Source organism: Lemur catta, chromosome 5 (assembly GCF_020740605.2).
Source record: "Lemur catta isolate mLemCat1 chromosome 5, mLemCat1.pri, whole genome shotgun sequence".
Classification (NCBI taxonomy): domain Eukaryota; kingdom Metazoa; phylum Chordata; class Mammalia; order Primates; family Lemuridae; genus Lemur; species Lemur catta.
The window spans coordinates 185,871-205,330 of NC_059132.1; the positions used below are offsets into that span (position 1 = coordinate 185,871).

The 19,460-nt window shown below is 38.4% G+C and overlaps 1 protein-coding gene across 4 annotated transcripts in view; it reads left to right on the plus strand.

Moving 5' to 3' along the window:
* CDC42SE2 (CDC42 small effector 2) overlaps positions 1-19,460 on the plus strand; it is a 79,620-nt gene that overhangs the window by 16,885 nt on the left and 43,275 nt on the right. For all 4 annotated transcript variants that reach the window (XM_045550713.1, XM_045550714.1, XM_045550712.1 and 1 more), the window contains exon 2: positions 55-224. The gene's annotated coding sequence lies outside the window, so the exon portion shown is untranslated. The remainder of the gene's footprint in view (positions 1-54; positions 225-19,460) is intronic.

The window sequence follows — 19,460 nt, forward strand, 5'->3', positions numbered from 1 at the left end:
GGGGAATTGCTCCCTGCAGCTTTTTGCCTCCTAATTGCATGCTTTCATTTGCAGATAGGGCCAGTTTGGAGTGTGTGGATTTTTGAGTGAAACCTCTTCCCCAGATAGAAGAAACCTTCAAGGAACAACTATTGGCAGTGAGTCTGCAGAGTCATCTGGATGCCTAATATGGAATGTTCTAAGCCCAGATGCAGCTGAATGGGTGGCTCCACTGATGAGGAGTGGTAAGTCTGATTGTCCCCACTGGTAATTAAATAACCTCAATCCTTTCCATAAAAATAGGATGACTTCTGCATTCTTAGCATTTACTGATGAACAGTAAGTTAATTTTTGTATCACTGGGAAAGACAACAGTGCAATTTAAGAGAATTCTTTATCCCTAAAGTGTATTTAATGTATGATTTCAGAATTTGGCTTTCTTCTTCCAGTTAGGCACATCTCTTCCTTTGCTTATGTATTTTTCTTTTTTATTTCTTCTTCGTTCCAAGGCCGGAAATATTCTTGAAATACTCAGCCAACACTGAAGTGATGGACATGATGGTTACCAGTATCCATGGTAATCTTAGTTGTAGTGAATCTCATTCCCTCTGGAGTGACTGTTCTAGTAATGGATACAAGAGACAGTTTTGGCTGATGGGACATAAAAGAGAAATCTGCAAGAGGCTTCTGGGGAAGGTTTTCTTGCATTTGAGAAAAGGAAGAAAAAAGATGGTCTGTCTTCTCTCCAGGGTTGGTTTTATCTGGATGTGACATCTGGGACTGCTGTAGCCGTTTTTCTAGTAGCTCGAAGGCGATGCCTCCATGACGGAGGGCAGCACCCACAGAATTGCAGAAAAGTAGAACTGGAGCCCCGTTTACTATGCTTAGAGCCACCCTACCTGAATTGCTTTATTAAGTAGCTTTGCCTTGAGATTTTCTGTTATTTGGTATAGAAATCATCCACATTCATTTGATTTCTTCCTTTTCTGATTACCCAAAGCCCTATCTTTTAGTGTCTCAGGCATTTCTACTTGATTATGTTTTATGCTGTTCAGGAATGTTTGAAGTCAAAGGCTGTGTGTATTTCCCTATCGTGTCTGACCCTAATGCGCTCTTCTTAGTGAATTCCTAAGTACATATTTGTCGAACTGAATTATTTGAATGGTGGAGTATTTGAAAAACCAGTCCACGGAATTGAATAGAGATTTTCTTCTATTTCACATCCTTTTCTCTAACCACACTACTTCCCTCTAGGATTATTAGTGAAGTTTGACTTTTTATTTAAGATGACTAGTGTGTAAAATATGTTCAGGTGGTTAGTTCTACTCTAAAACATATTGCTTGGATTTTGCCTTTTGTTTTTGTGCAACTTTACCATCAGAACCAGAATACTCCTACATGTTTTGAGTATTGGCTTGTAGTCTAATAAATGCAATTTTGCTTTCTTCTCCATTATAAAATCTGAGAATAAACTTTGTGTTTTCTGTGCTAATTGTAAGAATGAGGGATGTGAGCAGTAGGAAACATAGTTCAGGAACGCTTTGTATTTGGCTTTGGAGTGCACATTCACAATAAGATTCCCTAAAGTGTGCATCCCCCACTGTGTTCCTAGGACCCTGTGTTTTGGGCAGGGCAAGAGAAGAGGTTTGGTAGTGAGTATGGTAAGAGGGGTCTTGAGCCATAGGATGGATTATCTAGTTGCTTATATTTTAAGGCTGTATGAAACAAACCACTTCTTTTTTCTTCCTTTCTTTTTTGCCAAAGTCAAGATATTCCTGTACTCTTCTTTTAAGTTGTTGTTATAATCTCAAAAAAGTATGGGATAAGGACCTCTATTTATTCTTGAAAATCTATGGTGTTGCTTTCAGTTATGTTAACAAAAAAAATCATAAACTTGTGTTTTTGATTTTACCAGGTAATCTAGTAGTACATTTTGAATTCTTCCAAAAGTGATGTACATTAAGGGAAAATTTTAATTTTGTTTTCTTGATAGGTTGTGATGAAAATCTGGGAGAGTAACTTTTTAAGAAGATAGGGGAAGTTATATGATGTGCTTTGCTCATCAGTTTAAATGCAGTAATATTATTGTTTAGTAATATAAGAAATTAAAATCACTAAGGTCAACTTTAATGTGCTTTCATATAAGTTTCGATGGGTTTGTAGGAATGGATCATGTGTCTTACCTAAGCCAATCACGGCAGGCATGTGACTTAAGCCTGATCAGTCAGAATGAATCTTAGGACATTTGCTAGGAATGCTGGGATGAAGCCACTTTTTTTTTCTGAATGTCAACCTGAAAACGTAGTCATTGAACTCCTGGTAGTTATCTTCTGACCATCAAAGGAAAGCTAGTTGAGTAAGAAGTCAACACTGAAGGAACAGAGTGGAGAAAAACCATGCCCTGGTCACCTCAGTTGAGCTGCTAGATCAAGCCTTCCGTGAAGGTGCTATGCCTTTACACTTTCAGTTTTACGAGTCAATAAACACCTTGTTTAATCCAATTTGCTTTGGATTTTTCTGTTACATGTATGTGAAAATGTCCTGATACACCCTTCTCATCACTCATTCCATACCTTTATAATAAGAGCTCAAGGAGCTCACTAAATCTTGGATTGTGAATTAGGCAAGTAAGCCTCTAATACAGTTGTGCAGGGTAGCAGATAGTGCAATCTACTCACTGATTTTTTTTTTTCCAGTACCAAATACAAGGACTAAGGTGGTGAACAAACATATAGTCCATGCCATTGCAAATGGAGTTTGTTGTTAACTCGAGGAGACTGACGTTATGTGGATGGTCTTACTATGAATATGTTCTTGTCAACGGAGTCGGGGTTCTAGGAGAAAAGGAGCGTCTGCTCATCTGCAGCGACTGGCCTTCCGCAGGGACTCCTGCCGGACCCTGGGCTCCTCCAGAGCTGGACAATAAACAATATGGGCAGCCTGGCATCGGGCTGACTTAAAAAAATAAATACAATAAGTTATTAGTAATTATTTTTTCATAAGAGTTTATAAAGGTGCAGGACCACAATCGCTTACTCAAAATCTTGGGGCCCACATGTGTTTTTAAATTTCAGAACTTTTTGTATTTTAGAAAGGTTAATTTGGTAGACACCCCTCATTATCAAGGAAGAATTGGTTCTGGGACCACAGATGCTCAAGTTCCTTATATGGTGGCATTGTAATTACATATAACTTGCACACATCCTCCCATATACTTTAAATCATTACTTCTAATACCCATTATGATGCCTGAATATCACTTTATTCATGTGACAAATTCAAGTTTTGCTTTTTGGAACTTTGTGGAATTTTTTCCCCAAGATGTTTTCTATCCATGCTTGGTTGAATCCCTGGATGCAGAGGCCATGGATCCTGAGGGTGGACTGTACATGCTGTCTATTTAATGTGACTTCTCTGCTAGGGTTTGGATGTGATTCGTCCCTGCCAAAAAAATTAGGCAGTGTTGGGAGGTGGGGCCTGGTGGCAGGTGTTTGGGTCAGGGAGGTGGATCCCTCCTGAGGAGACTGATGCCCTCCCCAGGGAGCATGTCCCCTCCCTTGTGGGACTGGATCAGTTCCCCGAGAGTGGGTGCTGTACAGTGAGGGTCCTCCTCCTGTTTGGGCCCTCACACATGCCTGCTTGCCTTCCGTGTCTCCACCACGTGCTAGTGCAGCTGGGCCGAGCTGATGCTGGTGCCGTGCTCTTGGTCTCTGTAGCCACCGGAATTATGGGCCAAGTAAACTTCTTTTATTTATAAATTACCCAGCCTCAAGTATTCTGTTATAACAACACAAACAGGTAGGACAGTCTTTTTTTTTTAAGGAATGGACAGGTGGCTTTTTTTTTAATACTAATAATACAGATAATAATATCTTAACATTAGTTGAACTGCTAAATAAATGCCAGGCTCTGTGTAAAGTACTTTTCTGTATTAACTTACCTGTTTAATAAATTGTATTCATTTACATACTTGAGAAAATTTAGAGAGGTTAAGTGACTTTATCAAGGTTCATTCAGCTAGGAGATAGGAGAATTGAGATTGTAACCTATAGCTTTTGGCTCTGAGGTCTGTGCCCTTAACCGCTATTCAGACTGTCAGTTGTGCTGTGCTGCTCGGGGCTAGTGCAGGTGTCATGTCTTGCCCACTAGGTTACTATTCTTTTCAGCAGGGACTTTCTTGAGTACATGGTGAGAGAGGAAGGGAAGGGGGGAGAAGGGACTGTCTTGAAATGTTACTGTACAGAGAAAAAGAGAGAAAAATTTTAAAATACGCTTTTAACCCATCACATATCACAGCTACATGATGGGTTAAAAAAATTGAAGCATATCTCTGATGTCACATTTTCTAAAATAAAATTCTATCAGGGTTGTTTATCAGAAACATGGGAAGGGTAATCGCAGCCCAGTGTCCACTCCCAGGTTCAGTCTGTGCACATCCACGAGTATTTTCTGAAACTTGATTCCTGGGATTGGGATTCTAGGGGTAAGGATAACGGCACATTATTTAGTCTTTTAAACTTTAATTATGAAGTTTTGGTCTGTAATCCTAGGACTATTCACTGAACTCGTGAAATCTTTAGAATTATAATATTTTTTGAGTTTGCCCATTTGAGCAAAAAATATTTGTTATTTTCTTCATTTTTATTTCTTTAATTGGTATTGAAATTTAACATTTTTTATGTATTTTTTTGTTTTTTACCTGTTTTCATTTTTCCTTCGGGATTTTAAAAGATTTTAAGTGGTCTTCACAAATCTATTATCTTTTGGAAGAGATATGTAGAAAATTAAAAGGAATGGACTCTGGAGCCAGATTGTTTTTTGCATTGGCTAGAACTTCTAGAACATTGTGATTATAATGAGCATCTTGTCTTGTTCATTAATTAATGCTTCTAATGTTCCATTAAATGCTTACATTTTTGGAATGTTTATAATATTTTGACATAGAGCATTTTTTTCTTTTCTTTTTTTAAGATGCACCTATGTCTTAGGAACCATTAAGCATTATGTCGGCCTTTGAGTGTGCTTTATAAATGTGAAAGAGATCAGTTTGCTGGTTAAGACTTTTTAAAATCAGAAGTATATGTTGAATATTGTCAATTCAATTTTGACGTCTGTATAGGCCAGATTTTAAAATGTGTTTAAATTTGTTTGAAATGTGTTTAAAATGATCTTAAAAAGTGTTTGTCACTGTGTTGCAGTTGCTACAAACTAAAAATAAAGTTACTTTTATCCAGTTAAATTGCACTGTAGTTAATCTCTGGTAATCTATAAAGATTTTACTTCTATGGTAGTTTCAAGAATATAGTGCTTATTTTATTCTTGTGCTTTTAAAAATATTATAGTTTTATAATATGTAGACTTATATTTAATTTATATGTGTCTTATTAAAATATCTATGTGGTCCTAATATGTAGGAGCTCAGTGAATATTTGTTGAATAAGTTAATTTTTGTAATTATCTGATTAGTGAGTTATCTTGATAGCTTATTTTTTCACTGGTGATAGGAAAAGAATATAGCAATTTTAGAAACGGAAAAAACTCAGAAAATATTTATGCAGTATTAACAGGTTTAGTGTCCTGGTTTCATGGTCATATAGCTGACTTCTGATCCTGATTTCCCATTCTGACTTGATAGCATCTTGCTCTGAGTACCAGTCTACTAGAAGCAATCTGTTGGGTTTAGGTATTTAGCCCCCCACCCCCCACAGAGAAAAAAGGAATAATCTGTTCACCAAATGTGAGAGAATGTACACATTGTAGAGATTTTTTAAAACACAGAAATACAATGGGATGTTTTTTCACACATCAGCCTTAATGGCTCCGAGTTTCTCCCTTTCTAAATGTTAATATCTATAAAGAAGGAGTTTGGGAAACTTTCAGGGAATAGAATAATTGGTATTAGCTCTTTGGTTTTGGGAACTTGATCCAATGTAAAAATCTTCATCTATAGCTAGAAAAAAATGTATATAAATATATATATTTTTAAGTGACAAGGTCTTGCTCTGTCATCCAGGCTGGAGTATAGTGTTACAATCATAATGCACTGTAACTTTGAACTCCTGGGTTCAAGCTATCCTCCAACCTCAGCCTTCCAAGTAGCTAGGACTACAGGCATGCACCACCATGCCCAACTAATTTTTAAATTTTTTTTGTGGACATGAGGTCTCACTATTTAGCCCAGGCTAGTCTCGAAGCAATCCTCCTGCCTTGGCTTCCCAAACTGCTGGGATTATAGGCATGAGCCACTGTGTCTGGCCTATAGATAGAAAATTTTTTTTTTTTTTTTTTTTGAGACAGAGTGTCACTCTGTTGCCCGGGCTAGAGTGTCGTGGCATCAGCCTAGCTAGCTCATGGCAACCTCAAACTCCTGGGCTCAAGCAATCCTCCTGCCTCAGCCTCCCGAGTAGCTGGGACTACAGGCATGTGCCACCATGCCTGGCTAATTTTTATATATATATTTTAGCTGTCCATGTAATTTTTTCCTATTTTTAGTAGAGACGGGGTCTCACTCTTGCTAAGGCTGGTCTAGAACTCCTAAGCTCAAACGATCCGCCTGCCTCGGCCTCCCAGAGTGCTAGGATTATAGGCGTGAGCCACTACGCCTGGCCGGTAGAAAATATTTTAATAAGTCTGATACTAGTTTAAAGTTTAGGGAATGGAAACTGATATTAAATTTCCAGTTTTGTAGTTAATGGTCCAGGTTAGAAGTATCTAGAAATAATTGCCATCTAAGGAGGGGATATGCTTATGTAAATAGAGTTGGTGACCTTAATTAGCTGGCCATTGTTAGGGTGAGTGCTTTTCGTAGACTAAAGCTCTGCCTGTCACTTCAGCAAGCCTTTTTGGGGCAAGACATGGTAGCTCACACCTGTAATCTTAGCACTTTGTGAGGTGTAGGCGGGAAGATCCCTTGAGCCCAGGAGTTTGAGAACAGCCTGGACAACATAGCAAGACCCTGTTTCTTAAAAAAAAAAAATTAGCTGGGATCATGACGCTTGCCTATAGTCCCAGCCGAGCTAAGAGGATTGCTTGAACCCAGGAGTTTGAGACCGAAGTGAGCTATGATTGTGCCACTGCAGTCCAGCCTGGGCGACAGAGCAAGACCCTGTCTCTTAAAAAAACAAAAGCCTTTTTGAGCCCATTCCTTTCAGCTGGGACTTACTTAGTCACATAGGTTTTAATTTTATGCAACTTAGTATATTTACCTGAAATGCTAATCTTAAGTGAACTAGGAATGGAATGTGGGAGAATGATCTTTTCAAGTCACAGTGTTAATTTTTCCTCCCCACACCCAGGGTCTCATGTCATTCTGGTTCTCTTAAACCTGTAATAAACCACTGATTTTTAAATTCCTGTATAGAATGGAATTCTGAACCACTTACTTCAGCTGCAGTTGTCCTCTACCCTAGGGACATAGAAAGTGGCTTGGAGTGCAGTTTCTGCCGCTGGGAAGAACTTGTGTTGATCTCCCTAACAAGGATAACTTTGCACCGATCCATAGCACAGTCAGGCTGCAGCCCCGCTGCTGGACGCGGCCTGCACTGTGTGCAGCGGCTTTCCTCGCCCCTGTCAGGCACCACTGTTCTGCCGTTGGACGTGCAGGGCTCTTTCTCAGATGCAGGTCACCTGTAGCAGAATCATCTAAAACCTAAAAGATGATATAGAGAGTCACTATCGTGATTCAATATGTGAAAAACATTATTCTTTTTTAATCAATAATATAGCATGATCCCAATAAAAATGCCAGCAGGATTTTTAAGGATTAGACCAGCTGAATCTAAAATTTTGTAAGGAAAAAATAAGCAAGATTATCCAGAAAAATTCTTAAAAAGAAGGAACTTTTAAAAAGGAACCAGTTCACCTAGACATTAAAAGTATATTCTAAAGTTACAGTAGTCAAAACATCATGATTCAGGTATATGATTAGATAGATTAGTGGTACAGAATAAAAGTAGTCCCAAATTCACATGGAAATTTAGAATATAATGAAGGCACATTTCAGTGTGAAAAGGAGATAATGATTTTTTTTTTTTTTGGCAGTATATATAGCTCGGTGGTCATCAGGAAAAAAATCAGATCCTTCAGAGAAGGAATACGGATTTTTTTCCCTTTTTATGTTTGAAATTAGGGAAGCCTTTTAAGAAAACATTTTTTGAAAGATAGAAAATACAGGTACTCTGATGCATTGTTAGAGGAAGTATAGGTTGGTACATTCTCTTAGGAGATTTGGGAAATAACCTGCCAAAATTTAAAAATGCCTACCAAAGTTTAAATGTACATGTCCTTTGACTAATCATTTTCACTTCTTGGCATTTATCCTGCAGATAAATCCTTTAGGTTTGGGTTTACTTCATCATATTTGCACATGTGTGAATATATAGGTTATTCTTTGCAGCATTTTTTATAATAGTAAAATATTAGAAACAACTTACCTTTCCATCTGTCAGAGACTAGTTATACTGATACAAAAATGCAGCCTTTGAAAATTGAGGGGAGGTAGTTTTTAAAAAGTTATTGCTATTGCCTGATTTTCAAGATGTAGTATGAAGTGAAAAAGTAGGGTGCCAATGATATATGATACTTTGTAAAAATATTTTTACACATACTGAATACCTGTGAAAGGCTACAGAAGAAGCTAATATTAGTGGCTGTGTTAGAGGAGAACTGGGTGGCTGGGGTAAGGTGGGAAGGAGATTTAGTTTTCATAATTAATATCTTGAATCTTGAGTTTTGTGCCATGGTGATATAAGACCTATCTGGGGAAGAAATAGTGATAGTTGGTAAAAGCAAAAAAAAATTCCACCAAATTTTCATCTTTATCAACTTATCAGAATCTCCAAGGGTGAAATCACCCCCAATCTCCATTGGAAAAACTTTTTCCATAGTACTGGCAAAAACCACATAACATTGGTGTAGTTGAAGAATAAATTTTTAAAAACTCCACATAACATGAAATTTATCATGGTAATCATTTCTAAGTGTATGGTTTAGTAGTGATAAGCATATTTACGTTGCTGTGAAGCAGATCTCCAAGACTTTTTCATCTTGTAAAACTAAAACTCTATACCCATTAAACAGTAACTTTCCTTTTCCCCCTGCCACCATCCCTGGTACCCACCTACTTTATGTTTCTATGAACTTGACTACTTTAGATACCTCATATAAGTGGAATCATACAGTATTTGTGAGTGGCTTGTTTCACTTGACATGATGTCCACAAGGCTCATTCAGGTTATAGCATGTGACAGGATTCCATTCCTTTTTAAGGCTGAATTAATACTCCATTGTGTATGTAGCATATTTGGTTTATCTCTTTATCTCTTGACGGACGTTTGGGTTGGCTATTGTGAATAGTGCTGGTATTATCATGGGTGTACAGATATCTCTTCAAGACCCTGCCTTCAGTTCTTTTGACTATATTCCAGAAATGGGATTGCTGGATCATGTGGTATTTCTATTGTTAATTTTTCGAGGACCTGTAATCATGTTTTCCATGGCGCCTGCACCATTTACAGCCTCACCAGCAGTGCACTGGGTTTCCAATTTCTTCAATCCTCACCAACACTTATTTTTTGTTTTTTTGATAATAACCATCCTAAGGGGTATGAGGGGATCTAATCTATATTTTTAACAAGCATTTTAATAATGTATTTCTCAGTGGGCTATGATTGCGCCGTTGCACCCCAGCCTGGGTGCCAGAGGAAGACCACGTCTCTTAAAAAAAAAAAAATCCTGTATTTCTCATATACTTTAAAAAGCTTTATGAAGTACACTTAAAGATTTTAGTTTGATTACCTAAAAAATGCAACTACTAGTCACTTTTTAGAACTGTTATCTGTGTGCTTTGTTTCTGTAATTTAAAGTACATGTTATATAATCAGATTGTCTAGGGATAATACCCTTCACTCTCCCCCCATCCTCACTTTTTTCTTTTATTTAGTTAGCTGTAAAGGAATTGCCCAGGGAACACACTCAGCTATATGTACTTAACCCCAAGATGCTTTGCTCACCTTAATTCTTTTCTCCAATATAGTTAAAATTCTAAGGTTCTACATGTTATAGGAATTCCGATGGTATACCAACATTCAAAATACTATGTTTTAATAAAAAACTGACTTTCATTTTTACTTTGCATGAGAGAATTTGAGCTGTTTAGTTTTAATTGAAAACACTAAGATCCTAGTAAAAAAATGAAAAGAAATATAAATTGTCCTTAAATTTTTTTCCTCCATTTCCAAGAAAATTTTAGGGTGTGAGTGTTCTACAACAAAATTAATAGCTTATGGAGTATTTTGCATTTTGGATAAATTACTTGCGGTTTTTGTTTTCCTGACTTGAGGTTTCTGAAATTGTTATTCTGGAACTGTTATTGCCGAGTGCCCATTCTTTCTGGCAGGTATTTATTCTTGAGAAGTATTGTTTCTAAAATCACATCATTGTATGAGTATCCAGCTATATATAACCTATGAGTATTAGAAGTCATTTTTAAATAACTTTTTAAATAACTTTTACCAGACTTTAAAGTTCTCCCTTATGACGGTTTTTATTTGGATATTTAAGACTGAACTGCTGCATTTATTATATCTGGTGTGTGAGTTGGTAGAGGAGGATTCAAGTAGTTGTATGGCTTGGGAAGAGTGGGAGTTCAGTCCTCATTGTGAATTTTGAGAAGATAATGAAATCCTTTATTTCCGTTTCCATAGACCTGCATTTCAAAGACTCACATTTTAATAAGAATTGGTTGTGCAGCTGCAACCCTGGCAACAAAGCCTAGGAGAAAAGAATTGGGGCAGCATTCCAGAAATCAAGGCAGGCCCTGGTCTCATGTGGAGCTGAGCTAATGAAACAGATAAAATATAAAGCATTTAGTAGAAATACGACGAGTACTTTCTTTGGCATAGTGGATGCTGAAGATTTTGCACACATTTTATTATTTAAAAAATCCAAAGCTGTCATAAGTTGCACATTCAATAAGAGTATCTATATTATGTTCTCTTTTAGTATAAAAATAAAATACTCTTGGAAGTTAACATTTCTTCGAATTATATCTAAAATGTCGTGGTTATTGGCCCATTCTTGGTGAAGTCTAGATGTTTTCAAAACACAGGGTACCAAATTTGTCAGATTTTTAAAAACAAGCTTTGAGGTTTTAATTTTAAAAACTGAATGGTCATAGCAGTTTTAATATGAATGTCGCATGGTTATTGGACTCCATAGATTCCTTTAAATAATACAATTTATTAAATATATTCTCCTAATACTATGACAGTGACTATATAATCTATCATTAAACCATAATTTCATTTTTACCTGGTTTTTATACAGTTAGGTTGCATCTGGGTTTTCCCTCCTATTATAATAGGAAATACTACAATAAAACATTTTTGTCCATATAGATATTGTGCTTTCTTTTGGATTACTCAGGATTATTTCTGTATTTCCAGAAGTGTTACTAATGCATTAAATGTGAACATTTTCAATAATTTCTGACAGTGTGTATGCAATTGGTAGTTTCTTTATTTCTTTCCCTTTTTGATTACCACATTTTAAAATTCATTGAATAGATGTGAAATGGTAGTTGCATTTTTTGTTTTTAATTTTAATTTCTTTAATTAGGAACTTTGAACATTTTAAAAGAAGCCTACCAGCTTCTCCTCTGTGGATTGTAAATTTTGCATCCTTTTCCCATTTATCTATTGGAAATCCATTAGTTGTTTTAGGTAATAGCCCTAAGAATCTCTCAAATTGAACGTGGTAAACTTCTCATTCATTCTGTACGTACATACCGATATGTGTCAGACCCTGTTATAGCTTGAACGAAACTTCATGATGTAATTGCAAACTCCTAGAGCTAGAAGGACTCTTAGATAGTGTTTTCATTTTTCACCTAAGAAAACTGAGATCCCATCCCAAATTACATGATGAGTAATTAACCTTAGGGAATTGTGGCCGAACTGGAGTTAAAGCTCTGTAGGCATTGTTGCCTCCATACTCTTCCATGTATCTCCTCTTTGCTCTTCCAGATACGATACCAGATTTCTTCCCACTGCCCCTGCTGCTTCCACTATACTTGTGGATTCCTGTGGCCTAAACAAATCAGCCTAATTCTATCTTTTGGTTTAAAGAACCCAGTGGTTTTTACCATTCCTTTGGCCGCAGTGATTGGTTTGGGAACGACAAGTCAGCCAAGTTGATCCAATTTAGAGGGTAGCCTTGAATTTTCATTACCATTAAGTACTAATAAGCATTTTAAAAAATGTTTACATGTTTTTACCTTTTAATTTGAATTATCTAGTTATATAGTTTCCAAACATGAGATGTTAAAAACATCTTTTTGTCATTAATTTCTAATTTTATCCCATTTTTGTAAGAGAATACAGTCTGTCTGGTATTGATCCTCTCAAGTGTTTTGAGGCACGCCTTTTCTATTATATGACCAGTCTGTATATATGCTGTATGCTCATGAAAATAATAGGTATTCTCTAGTTTTTTTGTCTGGGTCTTCAATATCTCTGCTTATATTGTTCTCTTCTTGATCAATTGATGTTAAAATTCTCAACTACACTTGAATTTTGACACCCTTATTTGTGGTATTTATTCCTGACATACATTGAAGCTTTCTTGTTTGCTGTGGATGTGTTCATGATGTTGATACATTTCTGTTATATCAGTATATAATATCTCAGTTTGTCCTTTATGATATTTTTTGCCTTAAATTTTATTATGATTGCTACCGTAGCTTTCTTTTGGTTCATACTCATCTGATGTATCCTTTCTTAAATATGTCTCTTGTAGGGACTGTATTGCTTTATCATTTTTTAACCTACCATAAAATCTTTGTCCTAATTTGGTTTTAAATTGGCAAGTTCAACTCATTTACATTATTGTAATTTTTTTTTTTTTTTTTTTTGAGACAGGGTCTTGCTCTGTCGCCCAGGCTAGAGTGCAGTGGCACGATCAGATCATAGCTCACAGCAACCTCAAACTCCTGGGCTCAAGTGATCCTCCTGCCTCAGCCTTCGGAGTAGCTAGGACTATAGATTCATGCCACCATGCCCAGCTAATTTTTCTGTTTTTTGTAGAGATGGGGTCTTGTTCTAGCTTAAGCTGGTCTTGAACTTCTGGCCCGAAATGATCCTTCTGCCACGGCCTCTGTTGTAATTATTCTAATTAGGCTTACTTTTGGTCCTTTTCCCCCTTTCCTGCCTTTCATTGGATAGGTTGAGGTTTTTTTTCTATTTTTGTTCTTATGGTGGTTGCCCTTTAGACCCATTCCTGTTTTTTTTTTGAGACAGAGTCTCGCTTTGTTGCCAGGCTAGAATGAGTGCCGTGGCGTCAGCCTAGCTCACAGCAACCTCAGACTCCTCGGCTTAAGCGATCCTACTGCCTCAGCCTCCCGAGTAGCTAGGACTACAGGCATGCGCCACTATGCCCGGCTAATTTTTCCTATATAGATTTTTAGTTGGCCATATAATTTCTTTCTATTTTTAGTAGAGACGGGATCTGGCTCCTGCTCAGGCTGGTCTCGAACTCCTGACCTCGAGCAATTCACCCGCCTCGGCCTCCCAGAGTGCTAGGATTACAGGCATGAGCCACCGCGCCCGGCCCCATTCCTGTTTATTTCTGCATATTTATTACACTTAAAGTAGCTTTTTGTTCCCCCACATATGACAGATACTCTAGCGCAGTCTTATGTTCTTTGGGTGTGTGTCCTGACTCCCCATCCCCAGTGAATGTATTGCTAATATTTTAAGTCAGTTTTTTTTTGATATCAAGGCATTTGACTACTTTTGCTTTGTCTCTCCCTATTTCTTTTTCTTTTCAATATTCCTCCAAGATTGTGCTTAGTGGGATTTATATGACATTCTGAGGCTTTGTGTTCTTGAGAATATTTTTGCCTAACATAGTGGAATGATACTTTGTCTGGATGTAAAATTCTAAATGTAAAGTTCTTTTAATTCAAGACTTTTAAAATAGAGGTAACAATCCCTTACCTGGAATTCCAAAATCAAAAAAAGATCTGAAAACCAAAGGACATTTTGTAACTCATTTGGCAACAAAACCCAACAAGCTGACATGAGGCTATTTATGGCTCATTTGGCAGAAGAACCCAACCTGAACTGACATGAGGGTATTTATGGCTTTTATTCATCTCATTTAGTATGCATATTTACAGATTTTGCTTCAAAATATTAATGAGTTCAATTGTGGGTTAGTGCCTTAGACACTGCTCTGGATGTTACATAGTATATCATATATACCATATTACTTTTGTAAAATCTGAAAAATTCTTGTCTTAGTCTGTTTTGTCTGTTTGTAACAGAATACCACAGACTGGGTAGTTTATAATGAACCAGAAGTTTATTGGCTCACAGTTCTGGAGGATCGGAAGTCCAAGATCGAGAGGCTGGTATCTTGCTGGGGCAGCAGGGAGAGAGAAAGTGAGGCAGTCGGGGAACTCACCCCTTTACAATGGACCCTTCCTGATGGACGCACACTCTCAGTGCAGGGCCAGCATGGATCCATCTGTGAGGGCTGATCCTTAGTCCCAATACTGTTGCATTAGCCTTCCTGATGGACGCACACTCTCAGTGCAGGGCCAGCATGGATCCATCTGTGAGGGCTGATCCTTAGTCCCAGTACTGTTGCTTTACCCTTCCTGATGGATGCACACTCTCAGTGCAGTGCCAGCATGGATCCATCTGTGAGGGCTGATCCTTAGTCCCAATACTGTTGCATTACCCTTCCTGATGGATGCACACTCTCAGTGCAGTGCCAGCATGGATCCATCTGTGAGGGCTGATCCTTAGTCCCAATACTGTTGCATTAGCCTTCCTGATGGATGCACACTCTCAGTGCAGTGCCAGCATGGATCCATCCGTGAGGGCTGATCCTTAGTCCCAGTACTGTTGCATTAGCCTTCCTGATGGACGCACACTCTCAGTGCAGTGCCAGCATGGATCCATCCGTGAGGGCTGATCCTTAGTCCCAATACTGTTGCATTACCCTTCCTGATGGACGCACACTCTCAGTGCAGTGCCAGCATGGATCCATCCGTGAGGGCTGATCCTTAGTCCCAGTACTGTTGCATTAGCCTTCCTGATGGATGCACACTCTCAGTGCAGTGCCAGCATGGATCCGTCTGTGAGGGCTGATCCTTAGTCCCAATACTGTTGCTTTACCCTTCCTGATGGATGCACACTGTCAGTGCAGTGCCAGCATGGATCCATCCGTGAGGGCTGATCCTTAGTCCCAGTACTGTTGCATTAGCCTTCCTGATGGATGCACACTCTCAGTGCAGTGCCAGCATGGATCCATCCGTGAGGGCTGATCCTTAGTCCCAATACTGTTGCATTAGCCTTCCTGATGGACGCACACTCTCAGTGCAGTGCCAGCATGGATCCATCCGTGAGGGCTGATCCTTAGTCCCAATACTGTTGCTTTACCCTTCCTGATGGATGCACACTCTCAGTGCAGTGCCAGCATGGATCCATCCGTGAGGGCTGATCCTTAGTCCCAATACTGTTGCATTAGCCGTCCTGATGGACGCACACTCTCAGTGCAGGGCCAGCATGAATCCATCTGTGAGGGCTGATCGTTAGTCCCGATACTGTTGCATTGGATATTGAGTTTCCAACACATGCCTTTTGGAGGGTACATTCAAGCTATAGCAATTTTAAATTCTGAAAAAAACCCTTGCTTCAAAAAGTATGGATTGTGAATTTGGGTTACTCCATCTTGTATCCAGTGTTACTTACTGTGATATGTAATATTAATCTTATTCTTTTGCTTTGGCATTGGTCTAGTCTTTTCTTTCAGTCTTTTCAAATTTTTTCTTTGGTAATCTTAAATTTTCTAGGAATAGTTTCCTCTGTTATTTGGCTTTTTGAGCCCTTATAATATTGACTTCTTTTATCTTTAATTCTGGGAAAGTTACCCTCATTATTTCTTTCTTTCTTTTTTTTTGAGACAGAGTCTCGCTCTTTTGCCCTGGCTAGAGTGCCGTGGCGTCAGGCTAGCTCACAGCAACCTCAAACTCCTGGGCTTAAGCAGTCCTTCTGCCTCAGCCTCCCGAGCAGCTGGGACTACAGGCATGTGCCACCGTGCCCGGCTAATTTTTTCTATATATATTTTTAGTTGTCCAGATAATTTCTTTCTATTTTTAGTAGAGAGGGGGTCTCGCTCTTGCTCAGGCTCCTCATTATTTCTTGAAATGCTTTATTTCTTCCCTCCTTCTGAAACTCCTATTATCTGGATATTGTCTCTTTTTCATGCTCAATATTTCTACTTGATTATTTTTCATTGTTTCTTGTTTTGGTTTCGTAGTGCTTACATCTCTCATTGACTTCTTAGGGGTATATTCTTGGATTCTCTGTTCCAATAATTCTACTTCAGATGGCATAAATTGTTTAGTGTGTCATATGTCTTTTACAGTAGTTTTATGCTCCAGATGTATCTATTTGTCTATATCCCTTGGGGAGGTATTACTTAATCTAATGTCTATTGGAAGTTTGTGTCAGTCCAGGGGAGTTTAAGGAGAGGAAGAACTTGAGTCTCAGGTCAGTGAGCCGCTTGGCACCACTGAAGTGCTGTTGAGTTTCCTCTTGGCTGATGCTGCATCAGGCAACTTCTGATTAGGGTTTGCTTCTTACACTCTCAGAATGAGTAATATTGGGAAGAGGTAGTGTCCTTAGATCATAATTCACTGTCAGCTCCGTACCCCTGGCCCTTGCTGTGGGAGCACGAATAGGGGCAGGAAGGGTGAATGCCAAGGGGCACGGTACCTGTTTCCACAGCTTTCCCCCATAGGGCTTTTGTGTTGTCTGGATTTTGTCTTGCCGCCGAAGACATCTAGGCTGTTGCTGCTAATTTCTGTGGTGAAGGGACAATCAAAGGAGAGGCAAGGGCAGAATTCAAGAAAGCTTTTAGCTAATCTGTCTTTTAACTCCGACCTCTGCTGCCCTTTGCTTCTGGTCACCAGTTTCATCTCAGATAAGTTCAGTGCAGCTTCTGGTATCTCCAGCAGTTTCTGTTTTTGTTCTGATTCTATTACTGTTGCTGGAATCTGGATTTACTTCCATGTTTTTTCCTTCCCAGGGTTGATTCTATTGGGACCAGAAGCCTGTGACAGTTTGTCATCTTGATAGGATGGATGACCTCATTTGGGCCAATAAGGATAGTTACACAAAGATTTCCTCAAAAACATGAAAGTCTTTAATTAAAAACTATATGCAAACAAAATATATACAAACTAAATGAAAATAATCATGTAAGGGTTGCTGTTATCTATTGCCATATAACAAACTATCTTAGAACTTAGTGGTTTTAACGAGCAATTCTTTATCTCTCATTTTTGAAGGTCAGGAATTTCGGCAGGTATTGGCACTTCTTCTTTTAAACCTAGCATCAACAAAGGACATTCAGTGGTATTCAGCTAGCAGGTGGGCTGGACTGGGGGATTCTAAGTGGCTTTATTCGCATGTCTTGGCCAGGGAGACTGGAAGGTTGGGTTCAGCTGGGACTGCTAACGCATGTGCCTATGCGTGGCCCTCCCAGCATGGCGGTCTTAGGGTAGCTGGACCTCTGAGCAGAAGCTACAAGGCTTTTTATGACCTTATAAGTTCCAAGCCTTATTCTATAATCAAGTAAGTCACTAAGGACACCTGCATTCAGTGTAAAGGAATTTGACTTTCTCTCTCCGTTGGAGGAATAACCAAGAATTTGCAGTCATCTTAATATACCACATAAGGTTGTTAGAATTTTGTATTCCTGATTGTTGCTTTTGGGAGAATGTCCTTGGACGTTTGGCTCAGGGAATCTTTTCTTTGTTCCTCCTATCTGAAGGGGATTCTTTGGAGTAGAGGGATATCATATATTTCTTTTTTAGTTCATTTTTATAATATTTTTCCCTACAGTATGAATTTCAAGTGGGGGAATGACTCCCCAGGGGCATTTGGAAGTGTCTGGAGACATTTTTGGTTGTCACAACTTGTGGGGAGCGGTGCTACTGGCATCTAGTGGATGGAAGACAGAGATGCTGCTCAGTATCTTATAACGCACAGGGCGGTTCCCCCAACAGTTATCTGGATGAAACGTCAGTAGCACTGAGGTTGAGAAGCTCTGCCTTAGAGCAGTCCTGCAAAAGTGGTATAATTTTCATAAGTGAGCACTTCCATTCAAAGAGGCTATTGATTAATGCTACTTATCTAATAAGTGTTAGAATCTAGTTTTGAATGTAGGTTTTTCCATTGTCAGATTCCATGGAAATTCTGTAGTACTGTGTATATTTTTTATGTTGAAATTAATTCATTAACTATTTATTTGTAAGTACAGGAACAAGTTACCATGTTAAATGCAATAAAAGATACAGTGATAATTTGGATTTTACTTTGACAGAGCTTATGACAATCAGTATATCATAAATAATTACAATTTAAGGTAACACTGAACTAGACCTTAAAAAAGAATATAAAGGTAATGGTCTATGTTCAGTTACTTTATGTGTCTGAGCTGTGGTTTCTTCATTTCCAAAGTAATGATAATACCTCTTAGGATTGTAAAAATTAAATGAGATAATATTTGCCAAAGTACATAGTATAATGCATGATTAGCACTGAAATTTTTTTTCCCACATGAGCAGTTTATAATCTAGTTGGACTTTTCTTTATAATCTGGGGAGATTTTTGATCACAGATTTCTTTCTTTCTTTTTTTTTTTTTTCAGTGTAAACCATACAGAAAGAGAATAGAGAATCCAAGAATATTGACTTTCTCATTTGACCCACTGTGATTTAAGTGTATAGACCAGAAATGGTCCCTGTACTTTGATTACTGATCAGTATTTTCTGTTTCTAAAATCTTCCTCATCGTAACATCATTATCAAGGCTTTCCATTATTACAGGCTTTCCTTTGAAGGTGAAAGTGAAGATCCCATCACATACCACATTAAAAACTTTTTTCTCCAATATTGTCCAGGATTCTGACTACATAGGGTGATACAAAAAGGCATGAATGTTTAAAAAATTTATTATTTAGTAACTATGTTGTACATGAACAAGTAGTCACAAACATGTACAGGAACAACCACAGTTACTTCTGCAGTGCTCAGTAGGCATCTGTTGTGTAATACCAGCACATGGCAGTCCTGTGGTCTGACTCATCCTGGAGCCTTTGTAGCATGTCGTCATCGATGGTCCAAATGGCAGCCAGATGGATGCCGTCAGTTCCTCAAGTCTACGTCATAGTCCTAACTCTAGCTTTCTTTTTACGTATCCCCACTAGAAATGGTGTGGCATGATGGATGGGACTCTAGGTGGCTAATGTTTCAGAGACAGGGCATTCTGCTCAAAACTTTGAACTATCTACCACCACAACAGGTATTCGTTAAAGAACCTGTGGACTGTGATGGAAATGAGGCAGAGAACCCCCATCCTGTTGGAAAATGAAGTTGTAGAGACTTCACTTCTAAGCAATCTAAATTT